The sequence below is a fragment of the Periplaneta americana genome, chromosome 8 (genome assembly GCF_040183065.1).
Source record: "Periplaneta americana isolate PAMFEO1 chromosome 8, P.americana_PAMFEO1_priV1, whole genome shotgun sequence".
In the NCBI taxonomy this organism is placed as follows: domain Eukaryota; kingdom Metazoa; phylum Arthropoda; class Insecta; order Blattodea; family Blattidae; genus Periplaneta; species Periplaneta americana.
In genome coordinates this window covers 23,812,797-23,835,404 of record NC_091124.1, presented here as the reverse complement: position 1 = coordinate 23,835,404, position 22,608 = coordinate 23,812,797, and the positions used below count along the sequence as shown (strand labels likewise).

The window sequence follows — 22,608 nt, the reverse complement described above, 5'->3', positions numbered from 1 at the left end:
TTATATGGAATTGTTATTAATAATGCAGCATATATGTTGTTTTTCATTTCCTAAAATGTCTGTTTATGTCACAGAAAGTGAATACATAATATTTTCTTTATTGATTTTGAATTTAAGTGTTATTTTTAGGGTGTATGTAGACTTTAGTGTCCGACTGTACACTCCCTTTTTTTCTTTTTGAAGGATTAATTGCTCTTTTGGTATCCAGCTGAATTTGCGTCAGTACTTCAAGAAATCTGTATGTCTGAATTGACAATTGATGCATAAAAATGATCGTTGTACTGACTGTGGAAACTTTCACAACCATTGGTATTTCTCTGTATACTGCAACTCAATTCTGCCCACATGAAAAGAGGAAAAAGTGCATCTGAAGTTGTAAAGGTTTCATGTGAACACCCTGTAATTTCCACGCACTGTATAACAAGATGTACTCCTCTGATTGGTTTAACATGATGTACTCCTCTGATTGGTTTCCTGTCATTAGTTGCACAAACGTAACACACTTCACAAAAATAGAAATAGCTACAATTCGTAAAGATAGACTTACTTCAGTTTTTGACGCTGTTATTCCTTAGTGATTAACAACCTAACAAATGTAAATTATAACTAAATAATTTCTAATTGATAATTTGCAATTTTCAAACCAAATATTTGAAGTGACTGAACATTCTTTTCTACAAATGAAACACAAGAGTTATGTATGGAATATTTAAATTTCTGGTTTTTTCCTCCCCCTCCCCCACAACACTTTCTTCTTTTCACCAGTGTACACTCCTTTGTTTCTCTGTTTGGGAACAGTTTATGACATATTAAAAAATTGTAATGTATTTCCTTCACAATTTCACTATTTGCAGTGTTGCATTAATCAAAGAAAGTTAATTTGTCACTGTCACATGTATTTATTGATGTAGATAACTGTGACAAATACGAGTATATGTACTTGTCTTAGTTACGTATCGTATTGAAAATGTGCAATTACTATCCAGTTTTCATGATGTAACACATGCGACTCTTGTAAGGTATACGTACAAAGGTAAAACGTAATGTCCAGTAATTCAGACTTTGTTTTTCAACTGTTCAGTTGCTCTGGTGAATGTCACAGGACTAGAGCAGACACTGGATTCGAATATACTCTTCGAAAATGTAAGTAAAAAAGTATAACAACATTTACATATAAGAATGAAGTACCGGAATAAATAAGATTAGGCCCAATGTATGGAAATGAAATAGAGAATAAACAAAAGAAAAACAGAAAAGTGAAAATAGAAGATGATGTAAAGAAGTAAGATATCAATAATACAATAATTGCTGAGTTCATAGGGCTTCGGGTTTAATGAAAAACTTACTTAATTATAAATGGCTATTAAGGAACCCGCAGGTTCATTGCCGCTCTCACATAAGCTCGCCATCTGTCCCTATCCTGTGCAAGATTAATCCAGTTTCTAACAACATATTCCAGCTCCCTCAAATCCATTTTAATATTATCCTCCCATCTACGTCTCGGCCTTCCAAAGGTCTTCTTTCCTCCGGCTTCCCAACTAACACTCTATATGCATTTCTGGATTCGCCCATACGTGTTACATGCCCTACCCATCTCAAATGTCTGCATTTAATGTTCCTAATTATGTCAGGTGAAGAATACAATGCGTGCAGTTCTGCGTTGTGTCACTTTCTCCATTCTCCTGTGACTTCATCCCTCTTAGCCTCAAACAATTTCCTAAGAACTTTATTCTCAAACACCCTTAATTTCTGTTCCTTTCTCAAAGTGAGAATCCAAGTTTCACAACCACACAGGACAACCGGTAATATAACTGTTCTATAAATTCTAATTTCAGATTTTTTGACAGCAGACTAGTTGACAAAACCTTCTCAACCGAATAATAACAGGCATTTTCCATACTTATTCTGCGTTTAATTTCCTCCCGAGTGTCATATATATTTGTTACCGTTGCTCCAAGATATTTGAATTTTTCCACCTCTTCGAAATATAAATCTCCAATTTTTATGTTTCCATTTCGTACAATATTCTCATCACGAGACAATCATATACTTTGTCTTTTCGGTGTTTACTTCCAAACCTATCGCTTTACTCGCTTCAATAAAATTTCCGTATTTTCCCTAATCGTTTGTGGATTTTCTCCTAACATATTCACGTCATCCGCATAGACAAGAAACTGATGTAACCCGTTCAATTCCAAACTCTCTCTGATACTCTGAACTTTCCTAATGGCATATTCTAAAACGAAGTTAAAAAGTAAAGGTGATAATGCATCTCCTTGCTTTAGCCCGCAGTAAATTGGAAAAGCATCAGATAGATGATGGCCTATATGGGCTCTGCTGTAATTTTCACTGAGACACATTTTAATTAATCGAACTAGTTTCTTGGGAATACCAAATTCATTATGAATGTTATATAAAACTTCTCTCTTAAACGAATCATATACATTTTTAAAATCTATGAATAACTGATGTACTGTACACTTATACTTCCATTTTTTCTCCATTATCTGTCGAATACAAAATATCTGATCAATAATCGATCTATTTCGCTTAAAACCACACTGATGATTCGCAATAATTTCATCTACATATGGAGTTAATCTTCTCAGAAGAATATTGGACAAGATTTTGTACGACGTCAACAAAAGTGATATTCCTCGAAAGTTACTACAGTCAGTCTTGTCCCCCTTCTTAAAAATGGGTACAATTATGGACAATATTAATGTAAAACTGACATATGTAAATATTGGCGTTCTTACTAAAATTACTTTATAGGGTGTTTCGTAAGTGATGGTAAAAATTTAAGGCTGAGAAGTAAAAACGAAGAGAATCATAAAGTTCCAGTCAGATGGGTCCACAAATTAACAGTTTACGAGATAATGATCCCACCCCCTGGTTGTGGCCGCCAGTAAACCGAGCGTTTAGATACGGTGAAGGTGCAACATTCATGCTTCGTACGTATGCCCCACTCTCCCCATCCCATTTCCTTATAAGATGATATCTAAACAGACGATATGGTGAAAGGTGGATAGGTAGAGGAGGACCGGTACCTAGATCACTGGATTTAAATCCTTTGGATTTTTTTGTGTGATGTTATGCAAAATGCCTAGTTTACACAATAGACATCATCACACTGAAGAATTGCAGCGTAGGATTGTAGATGCATTCCAGAAAGTGAAGAATAACCCAGGATTGTTCGATCGCATTCTTGGTTCTTTGCGGAGAAGACTAGAAAGATGCATTCAAGTGCATGGATCGCATTTTGAACACCTGCTGTAAAATTCTTCAGTTAACATGTTCATACTGAATTGTGCATTGTTTATCCACAAAATGTACTGTTCTTCAAACTAAAAAAGTTTCTTTTGTGTATGTTCAACCACATTTCTGTGTTGGTGAAGCCAAAATTATTAACTTTACATTCTCATGACTGATAAATTAAATAAAATTGTCGCTGCTTTTGTTAGGATTAGTACTTAGTATGCAGCGGGCCATAACCAGCACAAAATGGCATTATCTTGTAAACGGTTATTTTCCCCCCACCACTTATTATTTTTCTACGTAGACTCGACTTTCTCACCAACACTTCTTTCTTTTTTTCTATGTGTTCTATCCTCCAGAGCTATCAGTTCTTTGACAACGTTTGCAACCGCAAGCACAAATTTATTATATTTCAAAAATCACGATTAACCAAAAAAAAATGTAAACGATGGAAATACTGTGTTTCGTAAGCGGATTTGAAATCAGCGCCAAGATTACTGTAACAATCCATCTTTTCTTTCCTTTAACAGACAAAAGGTTGTCTTGAGTTCTTCGTCAAGCGAAAACGCTCCTTTAACTCGCCTTAACTTCAAAACCAGTAAAGGTTTTAAATAGCAGCAACTTTTAAAAGCAATTTCCACTCTTTCTCAACATTTTACTCGCTTTCACTTCCATCTAACGTTAAAAACAAAAAAATTTGCCGCTAACCAACTTTTGAAGGTGTACATGTATTACTTTGAACAGATCCACTTCAAAGTTAGTATTATTTTTCCCCCACGTTTCAAAAAAATATTTTGATTTAGAATTTTTTTTCCTTTGCTTCCGTCAGATATTAATCTGTCAATCACAACAATAACAGTGTGATTGATTGATTATCATAGGAGCTACGACATATATGCCGCTTCATATGTGAAATTTTCGTATCTGCTACCGCTGCGAATATTTCGCATTGGTGTGGGGAGTCCTTTAAACTGTTCTTAAGTAATAGATAACGTGTTACATTCATACAAGGCAACAAGAAATCAAAGCATGTTTTACAGCATACACCATTCTGATAAATGCAATCAATTATAAAATAGTAATAATAATAATCCGTGGCGCTACAGCCCGTGAAGGGCCTAGACTGACCAGCCGGCTGCTGTCCTCACGCCCACATGCCGAAGCAGAGGTGGACGATCATCCAACCAGAATAAGGTATCGTGTGGTTAGCACGATGGTCCCCCCAGCTGTTATAGCTGGTATTCGCAACCGGATTTCGCTACCTATCGTAGCTCTCCAAGTGCATCACGATGCTGGGTGGGCACCGGTCCCATACACTGGTCGAAATTTCATGAGGAAATTTCTTCCCCCATGAGGACTCGAACCAGCGCGCATTCCGTAACGCGAGTCCTAGGCAGGATGCCTTAGACCGCGACGCCACGGCGCGGGACAATTATAAAATAGTAGACTACAATAAATAATAACTCCTTAACTCATACGGTTTCGGATAATAGCTAGTATCTAATTAATTTATATATAATTATCTAATAATCCAATTAGTAACGATACATAAACACTGCTTTCCTGTTTTAAATTTAAGTTACCTAGACAAAAGTGAAGGAAATCATAGGACATTCTGCATATGGAAAAATGAAATAATACATCTAAAACAAAAAATAGGCCTAATAAACGTATTATATTTTTTTAACTTAGCAGTTTTGCATAATAAGGCCTACCTAATTAATTGTTATGTAACTGTTACATACATAATCATGTACATATTATATGAACATCACATTTTTAGAAACAAATTTAAATTCCTGACTTCTCTTTTAATACAGAAGTCTTTTTTCTGGTTTTTTGCCGACACCAGCCTACTTAAGTTATGTCCGGTGAAATGTTGCTTCCTGCAGCATGACATAGGATAGTCCGCATAATATCATCTGACAATCTGATCTTAGTCTCGGTTTTTGAGGTTCATAAGTGAGGAAAATCGCTAACATACGTACGTACTGTTAAATATACCTAGAAATTATTTGCGCCGCAAATCTTCGTACCTTTGAATATATTACCCGACAAAACTAACTTCCGACTTGGCCTTGTTAACGCAATTCAAAGATCATGGATAGAACTTTTCAAGCAGGTGCAAGGTGGGTGGAAGCATAGGGAAAGAGTTGGTTCCCCTCCACAGTCCACCGGCGTTGAATGACGTCTCTGTTACCCGTACGCAATCATATAACACTGACACTGAACACAAATCCCCTCCTCTACCAAATCAATGACGCGTGGGGTGAAAGGAAGGAATGGGTGATGTATTCCGGCTTGTGACGTACGCCACAATTGACGCCCAGTCCTGCAAGCCTGATTTAGGTCCTACATTCGGACTGAGGTGAAAAGGGATTGATTTGTTTTTCATTGGGGTCGTTTGGAAGACATTTCAGAACAGGTTTTCATTTTTTTTCAGTTTCTTTGTGGAATAACACAGTTCTATATAAAAGTAAATGATGAAGCAGCTTTCTAGGATATTCCATTTCTTACCACTGTTGTTTACTGGAGCACTTTCGCGTGACCCTGTTGCTAATCAACTTCAGAACTACAGTGAAACGCATGTAAGTATTACGTACTTCCTTATTTGTTTTGTGTATTGATAACATTGTGCAATATTATTATTATTATTATTATTATTATTATTATTATTATTATTATTATTATTATTATTATGAAGTGCGTAAGTAGCGTATGTAGGAATACATCTGAAAGAACTATTATGGTAAAGCCCCAGTTAGAGGAACACTCACCCACATCAGTTTTGTACGCTAAGATTCGCTGTGTAGGTCTATCCTGGTTTCATACAGTGGCCACAATTTGTGCTAATCATCCGATACCCGAAAATATCCCTTATTCAGTCTAAAAAATTGAATTAGCTTTAATCACACACCTCCTGCTCAAATAATGTATACAAACTTCTTCTGAATTAATTCTCACAAAATAGCTCAAAGATCTCAGTTATACACCTAAGCCCGTTTACATTTCCTTTATATTACAATGTGTTGTGTTTTCACCTCTAATAGCACACTAGACGCCTATATTAGAATCATAAAATGAAGCTTCGTGGAAGACATTTGGGTTCTTATAACTACAATAATTTTGAAAATTATTCTTGCGTGGGGATAAAATCAAGAAAAATACATTTAGAACGCAGGCTGTTTTCATACTGAAAGCAGCTGTAATCTGTAACTCACGGCCATATAAACGCTTGTCATCAGTTAGGTGTATGAGCCATTGCCTGCACTGAACTCGCTACGAATCAAGGTTGCGAAGAATATGAAACGCATTGTATTATGTAATATTTTCAGTGGGGAGACTTGAAGACTGGAAGCAGAGACCCTAGAAGCAGTGGCGGCTCGTGATAAAATATTATGTGTGTTCACAATTTTGTGGTTCCAAAATCGAAGAGAATTTGAAATCGTAAGTTTAGTCTAATATGAAATGTCATGATTCCAATGTTTCACTATCGAAAAAAACCGTATATAAATTCAAAACAACATATAATAATAACAATAACAATAATAATAATAATAATAATAATAATAATAATAATAATAATAATAATAATAATAATAATAATAATAATAATAATGAAACTCAGTCCTTTTATTTCCAATTTTTCTTGGTGAGCCAGTTTACCCAGTTCTTTACTGTTCAAAATTACTTGAACAGAGTTCATTGTTTAAGTTTGTTAAAAATGAATACATACCACAGTCTGGTTATTTACAAACGCGTGTGTTGAGTAATATATTTTGATTCACAACACACTGATACACTATAGCCTATACCAGTACTGTAATCCCACTCGCATAGAGTACTATAAATACATGCCAGTAAATACACTCAGGGACAAAAAAAAAACCAGACACTTTAATATTTGCTGGTATTTTGCAAAACATTATCTTCTCATACAATATTATGGTAGCCATCTATTGTTATGGAGACGTGTATACATTGTTGATTGTTTTTTGTTTTATAAACAAGCCATTGCAACCAAATATTCCAATTTTGCTTTTGGAGTCTCAGCTATAACAATTTTGTCTCAACCATTTTGTGCTTCATTATCGTTATTATTCGTTATTTCTTTATTTTTACATTTTCTGAGTTTAAGTGGGGTTGTAACATTTGTCTTAAAACAAGATGCGACCTGAAGATGTGGCTCGAACTGTAGCCCTTTACGATGATGGACGCAGTGTACGTTACATTGCAAATGTTATGAATATGGCTAGAAGCACAACCCATGATGCCATAAAACGGTATAGAGAGACCCTAGAATATACCAGAAGACCAGGTTCGGGTCGTCCAAGAGCTACAAATCCAAATGAAGACAGGTATATGGTGTTGAGAGTTCTTACGGAGCGCAACCTGCCAGCTACTAGTGTAGCCCAGTAATTTGTTAACATGCATGGACGCCCAATTTCGGCCAAAACAGTTAGAAGGAGGTTGAAAGCAAGTGGACTGATATCAAGTCGACCTGCAACTGATCCCAGACTTCTTAGGATGCATCGAGTTGAACGACTGCGTTTTGCAAATGATCACAGGGTTTGGAGAAATGGACAGTGGAGCTGTGTTCTGTTCACCGATGAGTCCCGTTTCAATCTGTGCTCACCTGATGGACGTGAAAGAGTTTTGAGAAGGAGGGGAGAACGATTTTCACAGTGTTGCATTTCCGAATATGTGCCGTATGGAGGTGGTGGAGTGAGGGTTTGGGCAGGAGTGTGTACGGATGCTCGTACAGAGTTGAAAATGGAAGACTAACAGCTGATAGGTATATAAATGAATGTTTGGCTGATCATGTTGTGCCATTTGGGCAATTTGTAGGCGATAATTTTGTTTTAATGCATGATAATGCACGGCCGCATATTGCCCATGCGGTCGGAGATTATCTCCAAGAAGTGGGAATCCATGTTCTTCCATGGCCAGCAAGGAGTCCAGACATGAACCCAATTGAACACGTATGGGACATGCTGGTACGGCGTGTTAAGAATAGATGACCGAGACCAGAATCGTTACAAGAGTTGAGGCGAGCACTTGGCGAAGAATGGGAACTTATTCCTCAAGAAGACATTGCTAACCAAATTGAGAGCATGCCAAGACGTATGGAAATGTTAAATGTTATGTTTTATTTAACGACGCTCGCAACTGCAGAGGTTATATCAGCGTCGCCGGATGTGCCGGAATTTTGTCCCGCAGGAGTTCTTTTACATGCCAGTAAATCTACTGACATGAGCCTGTCGCATTTAAGCACACTTAAATGCCATCGACCTGGCCCGGGATCGAACCCGCAACCTTGGGCATAGAAGGCCAGCGCTATACCAACTCGCCAACCAGGTCGACAAGACGTATGGATGCAGTTATTCAAGCCAGAGGGGGTAATACCCGTTACTAAAAAGATTTTTTTAATGTTTAAGGCACCATAAAATGAAAAAACAGTTAGACCAAACGATGCCATAGTTATACGCCCTTTGTAATTTTTTGTAAATTTTCTCATCAGAGATTTTTTTTTCAAATGTTGTTATATAAGGTGCTAAATGAAACATTATTTTGTTTAAATGGGTTTTGTTTCATTTTGAAATAATTGGCAACAAAATACAAGCAAATATAGAAGTGTTCGGTTTTTTTGTCCCTGAGTGTATTGTTCTTAAATATTATACACTGTCATACAGATACTTAAATTCATACAACCACCACAGTCAGCCAGCACGTGTTTGAAAGCCAAACTATGCTATTATGCCGACACTGAAGTATAGTAATTCACAAACTACACTCTCGTAGCATCACTGTACACACATCCACGTAAGTAAACGTTCCACGTTCCTACAGTCAGATGCTGACATCTACTGGCTATTAAATGTCCTCCTCGAGATATAGCACGTGAACGATAGGCATCGATGGACCTGACATCTGTAGGATAGATAGTCTACTCATCATGTTCACTTAACGCTTTGTGCTCTTGACGAGTCATAAGCGGCCAGCTAAAGACAATTTTCTCCCGCGCATGCGTGAAATTCCTGTAACCATCTCGAAAAGAGCACGGCTTGTACGTGAACGGATGTTGCCAAGTTTACATAAGAAGTTTATGCAAGATGCGGGAAGTTTAAAATACTCGATTCTGATATTATACATCCCCACTAGGTCAATACGGTATCAAATAATAAAACTAGTCATGCATTAATGGAAACAAGGTGTTCACGTGCTCTTGTGCTCTTATTGACGCACCGCCACTGCCTAGAAGTGTCATAATTATTTAATTTTAGATTTCAAATGGAAACCAATGTGCCAAGGCGAATAACCAGGAAAATCTTGGAAGTACCACAAAGGTTTCCTTGCACCTCAAAAGGCATCTGCTACATGAGCAACAATGAGAATGCTAAATGTGTCAAGCGTGCCTAGCAGTGTTGGAGAGAATGTTGCAACCTGTTTCCTGCTCGTGCTCACATAATACTAGCTCACTAGCCGAAGATCGAAGAGAGATTAACAATGACTATTTGTTATCTACTTCTACAATAATGGTCTCACATTTCATACCTGCGTTTAAGATTTGATCACAAATAGGTCCTACATACGCCTACTTCATAAATCAATACATGATTCATTAGAGTGAACAACTGCTAAAATTTCATTTACATATGAGAAACAATGATAATATCAAACGTCTACATAAGAAACATTTTCCTTTTTATGCATTCTGAAGAGTAACAGACAAGAAGGGAAAACACGTTCATCATAACTGCTTTACACGATCAAATTGTTCTTACAATTCAGTACTTAACAAGAAAACTTGTCAAAGATTGCTCGATATTTAAAAAGACTTGTCACAGACTGTTTCATATTGCTAAAGATTTGACAAGATTTTAAAACGTGTGCTTCCAGTTCATTGTAACTCTACCAATCAAATATTACAGGTCAGATTCCTAATTTAAAAATATGTATTGGCATTTAATTCGAGATGTGACTTGTCGCAGACTGTTTCATATTGCTAAAGATTTGACAAGATTTTAAAACATGTGCTTCAAGTTCATTGTAATTCTACCAATCAAATATTACAGGTTATATTCCTAATTTTAAAATATGTATTGGTACTTAATTCGATATGTGACTTGTCACAAACTGTTTCATATTGCTAAAGATTTGAAAAGATGTTAAAACGTGTACTTCAAGTTCATTGTAACTCTATCTATCTATCAAATATTACAGGTTAGAATCTTAATTTAAAAATATGTATTGGTACTTAATTCGATATGTGACTTGTCACACACTGTTTCATATTGCTAAAAATTTGACAAGATTTTAAAACGTGTGCTTCAAGTTCATTGTAACTCTATCAAATATTACAGGTTAGAATCTTAATTTAAAAATATGTATTGGTACTTAATTCGATATGTGACTTGTCACACACTGTTTCATATTGATAAAGATTTGACAAGATTTTAAAACGTGTGATTCAAGTTCATTGTAACTCTATCAAATATTACAGGTTAGAATCTTAATTTAAAAATATGTATTGGTACTTAATTCGAGATGTGACTTGTCACACACTGTTTCATATTGCTAAAGATTTGACAAGATTTTAAAACGTGTGCTTCAAGTTCATTGCAACTCTACCTATAAATTATTAAATGTTAGAATCTTAATTTAAAAACATGTATTGGTACTTAATTCGAGATGTGACTTGTCACAGACTGTTTCATATTGCTAAAGATTTGACATGATTTTAAAATGTGTGCTTCAAGTTCATTGTAACTCTACCTATCAATTATTATAGGTTAGAATCATAATTTAAAAATATGTATTGGTACTTAATTCGAGATGTGACTTGTCACAGACTGTTTCATATTGCTAAAGATTTGACATGATTTTAAAACGTGTGCTTCAAGTTCATTGTAACTCTACCTATCAATTGTTATAGGTTAGAATCATAATTTAAAAATATGTATTGCCACTTAATTCGATATGTGACTTGTCACAGACTGTTTCATATTGATAAAGATTTGACAAGATTTTAAAACGTGTGATTCAAGCTCATTGTAACTCTATCAAATATTACAGGTTAGATTCTTAATTTAAAAATATGTATTGGTACTTAATTCGAGATGTGACTTGTCACACACTGTTTCATATTGATAAAGATTTGACAAGATTTTAAAACGTGTGATTCAAGTTCATTGTAACTCTATCAAATATTACAGGTTAGAATCTTAATTTAAAAATATGTATTGTTACTTAATTCGAGATGTGACTTGTCACAGACTGTTTCATATTGATAAAGATTTGACAAGATTTTAAAACGTGTGCTTCAAGTTCATTGTAACCCTACCTACCAAATATTACAGGTTAGAATCTTAATTTAAAAATATGTGTTGGTACTTAATTCGCGATGTGACTTGCAGTTTTCTCACACGTATTATTTTTTCTAAATTTTGTGTTTTTCCACGAAAGCCAGGGAGTACAGGCATTGGTTTAATTCACTTAAGTTAATTAAATTTCGTAGAATTTTTCTCAACCTGGACGCCATATTTTTTGTGATTCTTGGCGTCTTAATATTTTCGAATCCAATTGGTCAATTCCTTAAAAATTGTTCATGTTTTTGATAAAGTAGAACATATTCTCATTAATTTCAATACTGCCAAAGGCTTCTATTTAAAGTATTATAAGTGATTTGACAATAGAACTTGTAAAGTACCTACTGGCAAGTCATGAAAAGTTTTGAAATACGCTGAATTTGACGAAAATTTGATCGTGTATAAGCAGCTTCAGACAATGGTTGTGCAAAATTAATTTCACACAAGAGTACGCCAACAAGCAGTTTATTAAGAACTGAGTAAAATTTCTATTGACAAAAGCATGTGATATTTCTATCCACCGATTCCTTGTGTTTTATATTATGTATTGGAAGGTACATTCTTGCAGATGCCTTTTTATTATCACATTTACTCTTGTATAATATTAATTCTCAGGTTTTCTTGAGATGTCGTGGAAAGTTCTCAAGTAAGCCTGTCAACCCTGCAGTTAAGTTGTGAAAATTGATATAGTTTCGTCTTATGTTAGTATATAGGCCTATACAAAACCTATTGTATTAATTCACAGAGGTAATAGATCAAGTCAATGCAAACAAGTTTTATCAAATAAGTTTTATGAGACGTCCAATAGTTTTGAGAATACGAAATGCAACGTGTTGCAACGCTGCAAAGAGTACTACCCGTGCTCTTTGATGTCATTGCTCCACAGGAGGCGTGAGTATAACTCCAATCATCCACTCCTCAAGACTTGCGAGAGGAGAATGTAAACAAAAACGTCTTTTGATAAACGTTTCGATCTAATTACTGTACATACATAACACTTAACACATTACTTAACATTACTAAAAAATTAATTTGTTTTCCAAATTAATTTTTAACTTCTTCAAAGGTAATATCTTAAATAAAGATTGAGTTACAGAATGTGTATAAGTGTTAATGTTATTTTGAGATTACAACAAATGTAAAGGAATCTTTAACGGAAATAGTATTGTTATATAAGAATGTAAATTCTTTATTATTTTGTAATTACGTAAAAAGGAAATAAATCAACAGATACTGTGAATGTCAAATAACTTCCATGGTATTAAAGAGGTTGTAGCTTAATAAAGAATATACCTATTAAAAACCAAACAATTTGCGTAATAAATTCATTGAATACTTTACGTTTTGATCTACAGTAATTTAATCGAAATATATTTGATGAGACGTATTTTTATACATTCTCTTCTCGCCAGTTTTGCGGAGTGGAGCAATAACCACAAAGATCCCGGATAGTACTCTCTGCGGCGTTGCAACATGTTATATTTTGCATTCTCAAAACTTTTGGACGTATCAAAAAACTTATTTGACAAAGTTGTTCGCATTGGCTTGATCTATTACCTCCATGAATTAATTTAATATGTACGTTATTGTAATATTTTTGACAAACAAAAACTGAGACTAATTCAGTTAACGGTTAAGATTTGAAGATATAAACGTGAATCTATTTTTGTTAATTATTAAATATTCGAGTATTAAAAATAAATTTGATATCAAATTATATCAAATTACTAAAAATATTCGCCAATATATTTCTATGTAATTACAATTTCAGCCTGGGGGTGGGCGAATACAGACAAGTTACGGGACACCAGTGGCGGATCTCACGAGAAGTCTCACAGCGGGTCCCAGAGGGCCTCTACTGCTGCAAGATGTGGTCTCATTGGACTCAGTAATGAATTTTGTAAGAGAACGAATTCCACCCAGAGTTGTCCACGCCAGAGGCAGTGGTGAGCATACGGACGATATCTAATCAATTAGATTACAATTAATTAAAGCATTGGATGAAAAGAAATTCGCATAATTAAAAAAGTTATATTCAAAGTTTTTTATTAATGCACAGAATATTTCAGGGTAATTTTAAGTAGGACTACGACTCTGGTTAGTGAGTTTTATACTTTTATCTATGACCATAACAAAAACATACATTTACTAAATACTTTTTGCGTTTGTAAAGTAGGCTTATATTCAACATTACTTTATTCCACTAGTGAGATAAAGACTTCACATCACAGTTTAAACTTTATCTCACAGTTCATTAGTATTTTCCTAGTACCCGGGCGCACACGTATACTTTTCCATTCAACTACTACCCAAGAAGTTAATATATTAGTTATTAGTTGTCACTACCTCTACTTCTTTATTACCGTTTCTTAAATCTTCATACACTCACTCCTTACTCTATCACTACTACCAAATACCTTACTATAATAATACCGGACAGCTAGCAGTTCTGCGCGCCAACGACGCTGGTGCTGCTACCTAGGCGGCCGGTGTGGTGATAATCGCGAAACAAGCTGTAATCAACTGCAATGTATTTCTTTGCTGGGCTAGTTAATAGTTTTATTAATTAGTGCTGTGTTAAAATGTCAGGGTGTATATGTGCTGTTTATAATTGCTACAATTACAACATTACAAATTGCTCCAAGTCGTACTTTCGATTTCCGAGGGATCATAAAACGTGAGTCAACAACATTCATTAGTAGGCCTAATTCCTTCGTCTCTGTGTTGATAGGAAAATACAAATTAGGTTTTTTATTTAGATCTAATACATGAATAGAAGTTAATATGTATTGGAATTTTAAGGTTTTATCAAATTAAGTTTTATTGTTGTCCACATGCCTTTACTAATAATTATTACAAGCATCAGATTACTATCAATTTTATTTTTGCAGTTGTCAGCAATGCGTATATGAAGCATTACTTTAAATTCATTCTTACTGTCAGAATTGATTTTGTCTCACTAAAAAAAGAAAAACTATGTAACAGTTAATTACGGAAAGTAATATGAAGTATGCAATATTTCTCATAATATGCAGCTTTGACATAAGATAATAATTTTTACAATAAATATTATTCAACATTTCTTAAGTGTTTTATAGTAACTCACGTTTTAAACAATAGTTCGAATCTCGCTATGTTAATATTAATTGTATTTGTAGATGTAATTCCACGCCGCTCCGGTAGATGTCAAGTCCTCGATATTTCGCACTCACGTCAATGCTGCTAGTATACAGCTGTCCGGTATTATTATAGTAAGGTATTTGCTACTACTACGTCATAATTTGTGCATTGCATCCATATCTAATAGGCTATGCATTTTATTTTTAATTTTGTAATAATTTACCTTTTGGGATGCGATGAGACTTGAACCTGCGAAGTTGGGTTTATAGGATTTAATAACAACAAGCCTTAGTCAACTGAGCTAAACAGACCGATAATTAATTACGTTTTAATATTCCTCTTAAGTTTACAGAAGTAAAATGTGAAATTATTTTAATCACATTAGTCCCGTGAACACTTCTAAATAGTCCCTGAAACTTCAAAAAGATTAAAATACATGTTTAAAATGAAAAAAATATATATTAAAATTATATAATTAATTATAATTTGTTATTTATCCAACGCCTTAGATACCATTCTTCACTAATCATGGCCTCCTACATTATGACCTATCTAGTACGTGTATCCATTCTAAAGTGCATGTCATGATATCTGATTATATTATGAGGACTTATTTTCAACATATTTTCCTTTATAAAACAAAATTTTTTGCTATGGTCATGGATAAAATTACGTATGGTACTTGTGAGCGTGATCTTCATTGCGCTCGTTTAATTTAAGCACTCGGCTGACGCCTCGTGCTTAAATCTTTCCACTCGCGCAATAAAGATACACTTACCTCACAAGTACCATAAATAACTATTATTTCATCAAATAGAAAATAAGACAAAGTATTGTGATTCTGCTAATAATACATTTCGAGATTTCCATGGAAACGTGTATCTTCAACATCTGCAACAAAGAGAAAATCGTTTTCGGAATAGTATCTGTCTATTTCGTTTTTCCAGGCGCATTTGGTTACTTCGAGGTGACGAAAGACATCACCAGATATTGCAAAGCGAAAATATTCAACTCTGTGGGGAAGAAGACGAGGATGGCGGCTCGATTTTCTCTTGAGACGTTACAAAGAGGATCACCAGAAACTTTGAGGTGACCCAGTCTTCTTAATATTTCCGTTGCTTTTGACTTCCAATCATACAATATAGGTATAACCAGGGAAAATTGCGATACAACATTGAAATTGGCTTTGAGATTTTCATGAAATATCCATGATAGCAGAACCGATATGCCAGTCTGTTTTCTGAGTATGCATCTGTTCGTCCATCCGTGTGGAACGATTGCCTACAGATTTATTTATGCCTACAATAGATAACTTCGTGAGACAGAAATTTTAGAGTTTAAATCTAAAACACTGAGCGCGGTCTCTGAGACTGCTACAAAATTTCAATGTTGAAATGTACCGGTTCCCGTCACTCTACGAATGTGAACGCTTGTATTTCTTGTGGCTAGAAGCCGGTGGCGGAGTTACTTTACTGGTATTGAATTATTTCGTGTAGTACTGGAGATATTACACATAGCACACTGCTAGCGGTCTCGTAGAACGCACGTCTGTGTAACTGGACTGTTTTTCTCCGTTCTCGAAATGAATTCTACACAAGGCCCTTCGCAAAAAGTTAGTGTTAGTGATGAAAACTTTGACGATACAGTGCTTGAGTGGACGGAGGATGAGGATCGTGAGGTTGACTCTGCAGGTGAACAGGACTTCGTCCTTGAGAGTGATCAACAGTGATTGCCTATTGAAAGTGCACTGTATGTCAAGTGCTTTATATTAATTCAGTTTTTATTCCATTTAACCATTAAATTATATTATTCCTCTGAACATTAATACATATTCAGTTTTGATAGACGCGTCTGTCTACATGTGTACTCATGTACTTCCAAGCAGTAGCGGTGACGATATAGGACATTAAATATTCCATTACATTATATCTCTGCTCTTTAAATAAAGCGAACGAATGTAAAAGTTATTTCACATCCATTGATTTATTCTTGTGCCGACAACAATACTAATACAATAGCGGTATCAGAGACCGCACGTCTGTGTTCATGGCTCACTTTACGCACGTCTGCTGTTGAGAGCTAAAGAGTATCTTGTTACTTGAGTTCGGATTTAATTACTTTACTCGCTACTGTTAACTGCGAAAAGTACATTTAAACTTGAAGGAAATATAAATATAACACATTCGCAATCAGTTTCTAAGGCACTGCTTCGCTTCCCTACAGGTAAAATCAGGCGAAGAACCTCGTAAGACAATCAAACACTATTTATTTTGTAACAAATTTAACATTAAATGAAACTTAAGAGGCAAAACTAGACTTTAAAAAATATCGAAAACTATATAAATTAAATACAATTCTATGCATAACACAAGTAGTCACTAGTTCACTAGAACTAGGGAACCGACGTCAGAGTTACAGACAATTGCACGTTTTGACTGCTTACAGCGCCAAATTTACACCTGGTGGCGGTACTTGGAACTAATTATTTTTTCGGCATAATTCGCGAGCGCTTTGAGAGAGGAACAGAGACTACGGGTGTGTGGGAATAAGATTCTTAGGAAAATATTTGGGGCTAAGAGGGATGAAGTTACAGGAGAATGGAGAAAGTTACACAACACAGAACTGCACGCATTGTATTCTTCACCTGGCATAATTAGGAACATTAAATCCAGACGTTTGAGATGGGCAGGGCATGCAGCACGTATGGGTGAATCCAGAAATGCATATAGAGTGTTAGTTGGGAGACCGGAGGGAAAAAGACCTTTAGGGAGGCCGAGACGTAGATGGGAAGATAATATTAAAATGGATTTGAGGGAGGTGGGATATGATGATAGAGAATGGATTAATCTTGCTCAGGATAGGGACCAATGGAGGGCTTATGTGAGGGCGGCAATGAACCTTCGGGTTCCTTAAAAGCCAGTAAGTAAGTAATTCGCGAGCGCTTGGTTAATTAGCATATCTACGAGGTTTCACACTCCTACGATCATTAGAGTCGGTGCTGTGCCACGCTGTACACCGTCAGTTCAATTATAACCACCCTGTACTGCGACTGTTGCTTTGATATTCTAGTTAGGAAGTTCAGCTCAGACTCGATACGTAAAGCCCAGCTATACGTACAGATGAGGAGGCGAGATTGGCATGTGAGCTGTGCAAGAGGGGAAAGAATGAGTTATCACTCAAGACCTCGGATTTTTAGGCTGGAATAGGCTAGGTTGCAACAATTTTATATAAAATTCCCTAAATGTATGCAACACGAAAAACTCTCGAACGATGATATTACCTAAAACTAGATGCATTAAAGAACGTTTGTTTCAACCTACGCTAAACGAGCCTAAAAATCCGAGGTCTAGACTTATCAGAAAGAGAGTTTGCATCATGATGGTTAATATTATAACAAATCTACCTTCTTCACTACAGTGTTTCGGTGAATGAAATCCGAGCTTTTCTAATTAATATTACTTTACAAAATTATGGTAACTCTAGCCGTTGAACTAAATGTCCGCAAAATGTCGTCCGAGAACAGCACTACAACAAATGGTGGAATAATAATATCAATTAATTTAGGTAAATGTGATATTATGCTTTACTTGTTACGGAATTATCATATTTCATTTTTGAATTTCATTTTTGTTTTGTTACCGATAAGCTGCTGTAATTTAATGTGTAACACTTTTATTAAGCCGCCAATGCTTATCTACTACTGGGTGTTCAGTTCAAAATGTGTCATGGCTCGCTGTATGTCGTCATGTGGCTAGCCGATGAGCCTAGAGAATTCAATCTTCCTACACTTCCGCAGAGGCGTATTATCTAAATGCGAGAGAAGTTGCCTAGCAAGCACGGCGTTCATTCTGAAGATTACTTACCGATACGTAGGGTAACGCCAGTAGTGGCAAGAATGTGAACTGTTTGGATAGGGTAACGCCAGTAGTGGCAAGAATGTGAACTGTTTGGAAACACGTACTGAAGTGAGTTTTTTTTTCTTACTGTCGGGATATGGGGAGAGGGTTAAGACGATTACTTACGTATTTGTTAACTTGGACGGTCAACATGGACACGGAGCATTTTGATTTGTGTTGTGGAATGTTGCCGTAAACAATCGATGATAACAAATACCCTGCGTACGACTTGCCCGCGCAAAACACAGTTCGAAAGAGGTGCAAAAGTGAAATTAATAATTCGTAAGTTACCCCAGTTCACTTCGTAAAAAACCAAGTGATTAAAACAAGTGCTCTACAAATTGCTTCTTACACAACGATTCAGCATTTTAGTATTACGAAGTTTATATAAAAACAAAGAGAGATCAGTTACAATCGCCCCATTAAAAGGCAAGACACAACAGAACTCAAAGACAGAATAACAAAAACGACCAAACAAGTGTTCTTTTATAAAAGTTTTTATATTGGTGTTATACTATACGTTTTATATTGCATTTTAGAAATTGATTGATATTAAGTAAGCTTAGTATTACTATTAGCACTAATTACTAGTAGACACACAAGTACAAGCGACATCCATAAATGTATCACACACTTAATCACGAAAAGAAGTTCACAGAACACACACACCAATGGCTAGGTTTTCAGTCATTTACAAATGTTAATTGTTAATTTTAATTATAATGCATCTGAAGATGATACAAAAAATGGTATCGAAAACGTTCATGTAAAAATCTTATTCATGTAAATGACTATTATAGTAGATAAGCATTGGCGGCTTAATAAAAGTGTTACACATGGAATTATCATAGCTAATGATGTTGAATGAAAGAGGATATGTGACAGAAATACATTACAAAGTGGTGGTGATAATGATGATGATGATGATAATGAATTTCATACATCCTCCTACCTTTTCCTCATCCTCCCTTCCCCTCCCTCTCCATCACTCTCCCTCTATTCCATTCCAACCAATTCTAACAACACAGAAACGATTTCAGAAAGCATGAGGGACACAGTTTGGGATATTTAGAATAATTACACTAAACTTCACCATAATCTTAAGTTGAAATTAATATGTAGAAATATGTTGTGTCCCATTTGTCTTTTGAGTGGCTAAAGTTCCGAGTTGGGGGATAAGTTCGTTTGCTGATCTTGGACATCTTTTCTCCTGTTCATATTTTACCCTCCTTGGACGACATTTTCCGAATATCCTGTAGAAGTGAAGCAAGGTTCCCATCGTACGAATATGTTGGCTTAGCTGTAGGGCTACTTATGCTGCATTATGACCTTATAAACTATGAGTAGACATAATACTGTAATATTGACATTATAATACGATATTTTGCAGAGACCTTCATGGCTTCGCAGTTAAGTTTTATACTGAAGATGGCATCTGGGATATTGTGGGAGCTGATTTTCCAGTTTTCTTTATCAGAGACCCAATGTTGGTCCCGTCCTTGATCCATGCACATGTTAGGAATCCCGTTACAAATATAAAGGTAATACTAGATTGTTGTTATATTGTAATTATTATTATTATTATTATTATTATTATTATTATTATTATTAGGCCTATTATTAGGCCTATTATTATTATTATTATTATTATTATTATTATTATTATTATTATTATTATTATTATTATATTTTTGTGATTAGACGTAAAATGTCTAGAAAATTATTAAAATAATTTAACTTGAAAATAATAATTGGAATGTTTCTCGACGGGAATGAATTCAAAATTCGTATGAATATAGGGGAAGGTTGACTATTTTGGACTAGTTTTTTGTTTCTTAATCCCATGTCTTTAATAATGATTAAATTAAATCGAAATATGTTCTAGTACATTCTACATACTATGTACTTTCATCCTAAAATATTATATTTTAAATTACACAATTCCTAATAAATATAAAAAGGTAAAACCAAAATCATGGAAATGGTCCAAATTGGGAAACCGGTTGCCTAATTTGGACTCATAATATCCCAATTTGGACCTCGCAAAAATGCATTAGTGATAGTGAACAAATAAGTAGAAGAATGGTATTTATTATAAATAACATTAATTCACCGAATTTTACGTTAAAAATGTATAAGATATTAACATTTGGTGAAAGAAGTTACACAATTCTCTGAACTTTGACGAAAAATTAAAGAAAAACAAGATAAATTAATTACAGAAATACTATTGCATCCAAGCTGATTGTTACACTCAGAATATTTCTCTTTGCACTGAATTAGTTTTATATTAGTTGCTTGTCTCGGTTACATGGCCTATTTCAAAATTACAGGAAGACGCATAGAAAAGTAAAAGAAAAAAATGCAAAAAATGTTACATAGAATTGGAGAGTCCCTGTTTGGCTATGAAACTCCTGCGAATAAGGAAACGTAGACATAAAAAATAAAAAGGTGACATGATTTCCTCTTGCGTTTGAAAGTTACCAGTGGCAGTATAAAGAACCCCGCCGCATTGACAACACAGACTGCTTTTCCAATTCCCTGTGGGCTAAAGCAGGGAGATCCACTATCACCTTTACTTTTTAACTTCGCTCTAGAATATGTCATTAGGAAAGTTCAGGATAATAGACAGGGTTTGGAGTTGAATGGGTTACATCAGCTTCTTGTCTATGCGGATGACGTGAATATGTTACGAGAAAATCCACAAACGATTAGGGAAAACGCGGAAATTCTAGTTGACGCAAGTAAAGCGATAGGGTTGGAAGTAAATCCCGAAAAGACTAAGTATATGATTATGTCTCGTGACCAGAATATTGTACGAAATGGAACTATAAAAATTGGAAATTTATCTTTCGAAGAGGTGGAAAAATTCAAATATCTTGGAGCAACAGTAACAAATATAAATGACACTCGGGAGGAAATTAAACACAGAATAAATATGGGAAATGCCTGTTATTATTCAATTGAGAAGCTTTTGTCATCTAGTCTTCTGTCAAAAAATCTTAAAGTTAAAATTTATAAAACAATAATATTACCGGGTGTTCTGTATGGTTGTGAAACTTGGACTCTCACTTTGAGAGAGGAACAGAGGTTAAGGGTGTTTGAGAATAAGGTTCTTAGGAAAATATTTGGGGCTAAGAGGGATGAAGTTACAGGAGAATGGAGAAAGTTACACAACGCAGAGCTGCACGCATTGTATTCTTCACCTGACATAATTAGGAACATATAATCCAGACGTTTGAAATGGGCAGGACATTTAGCACGTATGGGCGAATCCAGAAATATATATAGAGTGTTAGTTGGGAGGCCGGAGGGAAGAAGACCTTTGGGGAGGCTGAGACGTAGGTGGGAAGATAATATTAAAATGGATTTGAGGGAGGTGGGATATGATGGTAGAGACTGGATTAATCTTACTCAGGGTAGGGACCAATGGCGGGCTTATGTGAGGGCGGCAATGAACCTCCGGGTTCCTTAAAAGCCAGTAAATAAGAAAGTAAGTAAGTGAGTAAGTAAGTAATGTCATATTATGAATAATAAAATATTGATAAAATAACAACACTATTATTAGAAAATAACTGCAGTATTCAGATGTACGGACACCGTTGAATTAATGAAAGTTGTAACAATAACAAATAAACAACGGAAATTAAATATTACATTTGAGAAATTGTGGGGGGATGGATATATAGTTTCCATCCGAATAGATGACTCATCTGTTAAGTATAAATTATGTTAATAATGAAGACAATAACAATCACAATTTTTAATGCTGACTGCAAGAGAGTAATACATTTTAAACAGTGCATTTCTGACATCAAAAGTAAGCTGCGAGTACATGTTCTTACAAGAATTTCCACAAATCTGTTACTGAAACGAAATATCTTGATAAAATTCTAAGATGAACTACAGTGGCGGAACGCTATATAGATCAACTAACACTTGGTAAAGTGAAAATTAAAATAGAA

General features: G+C 35.1%; 1 protein-coding gene across 1 annotated transcript in view; it reads right to left on the bottom strand.

Annotated features, from left to right (window-relative positions):
• Nucleotides 1-22,608, bottom strand: part of LOC138704583 (uncharacterized) — a 321,702-nt gene that overhangs the window by 160,700 nt on the left and 138,394 nt on the right. The gene's annotated exons all lie outside the window — the stretch shown is intronic.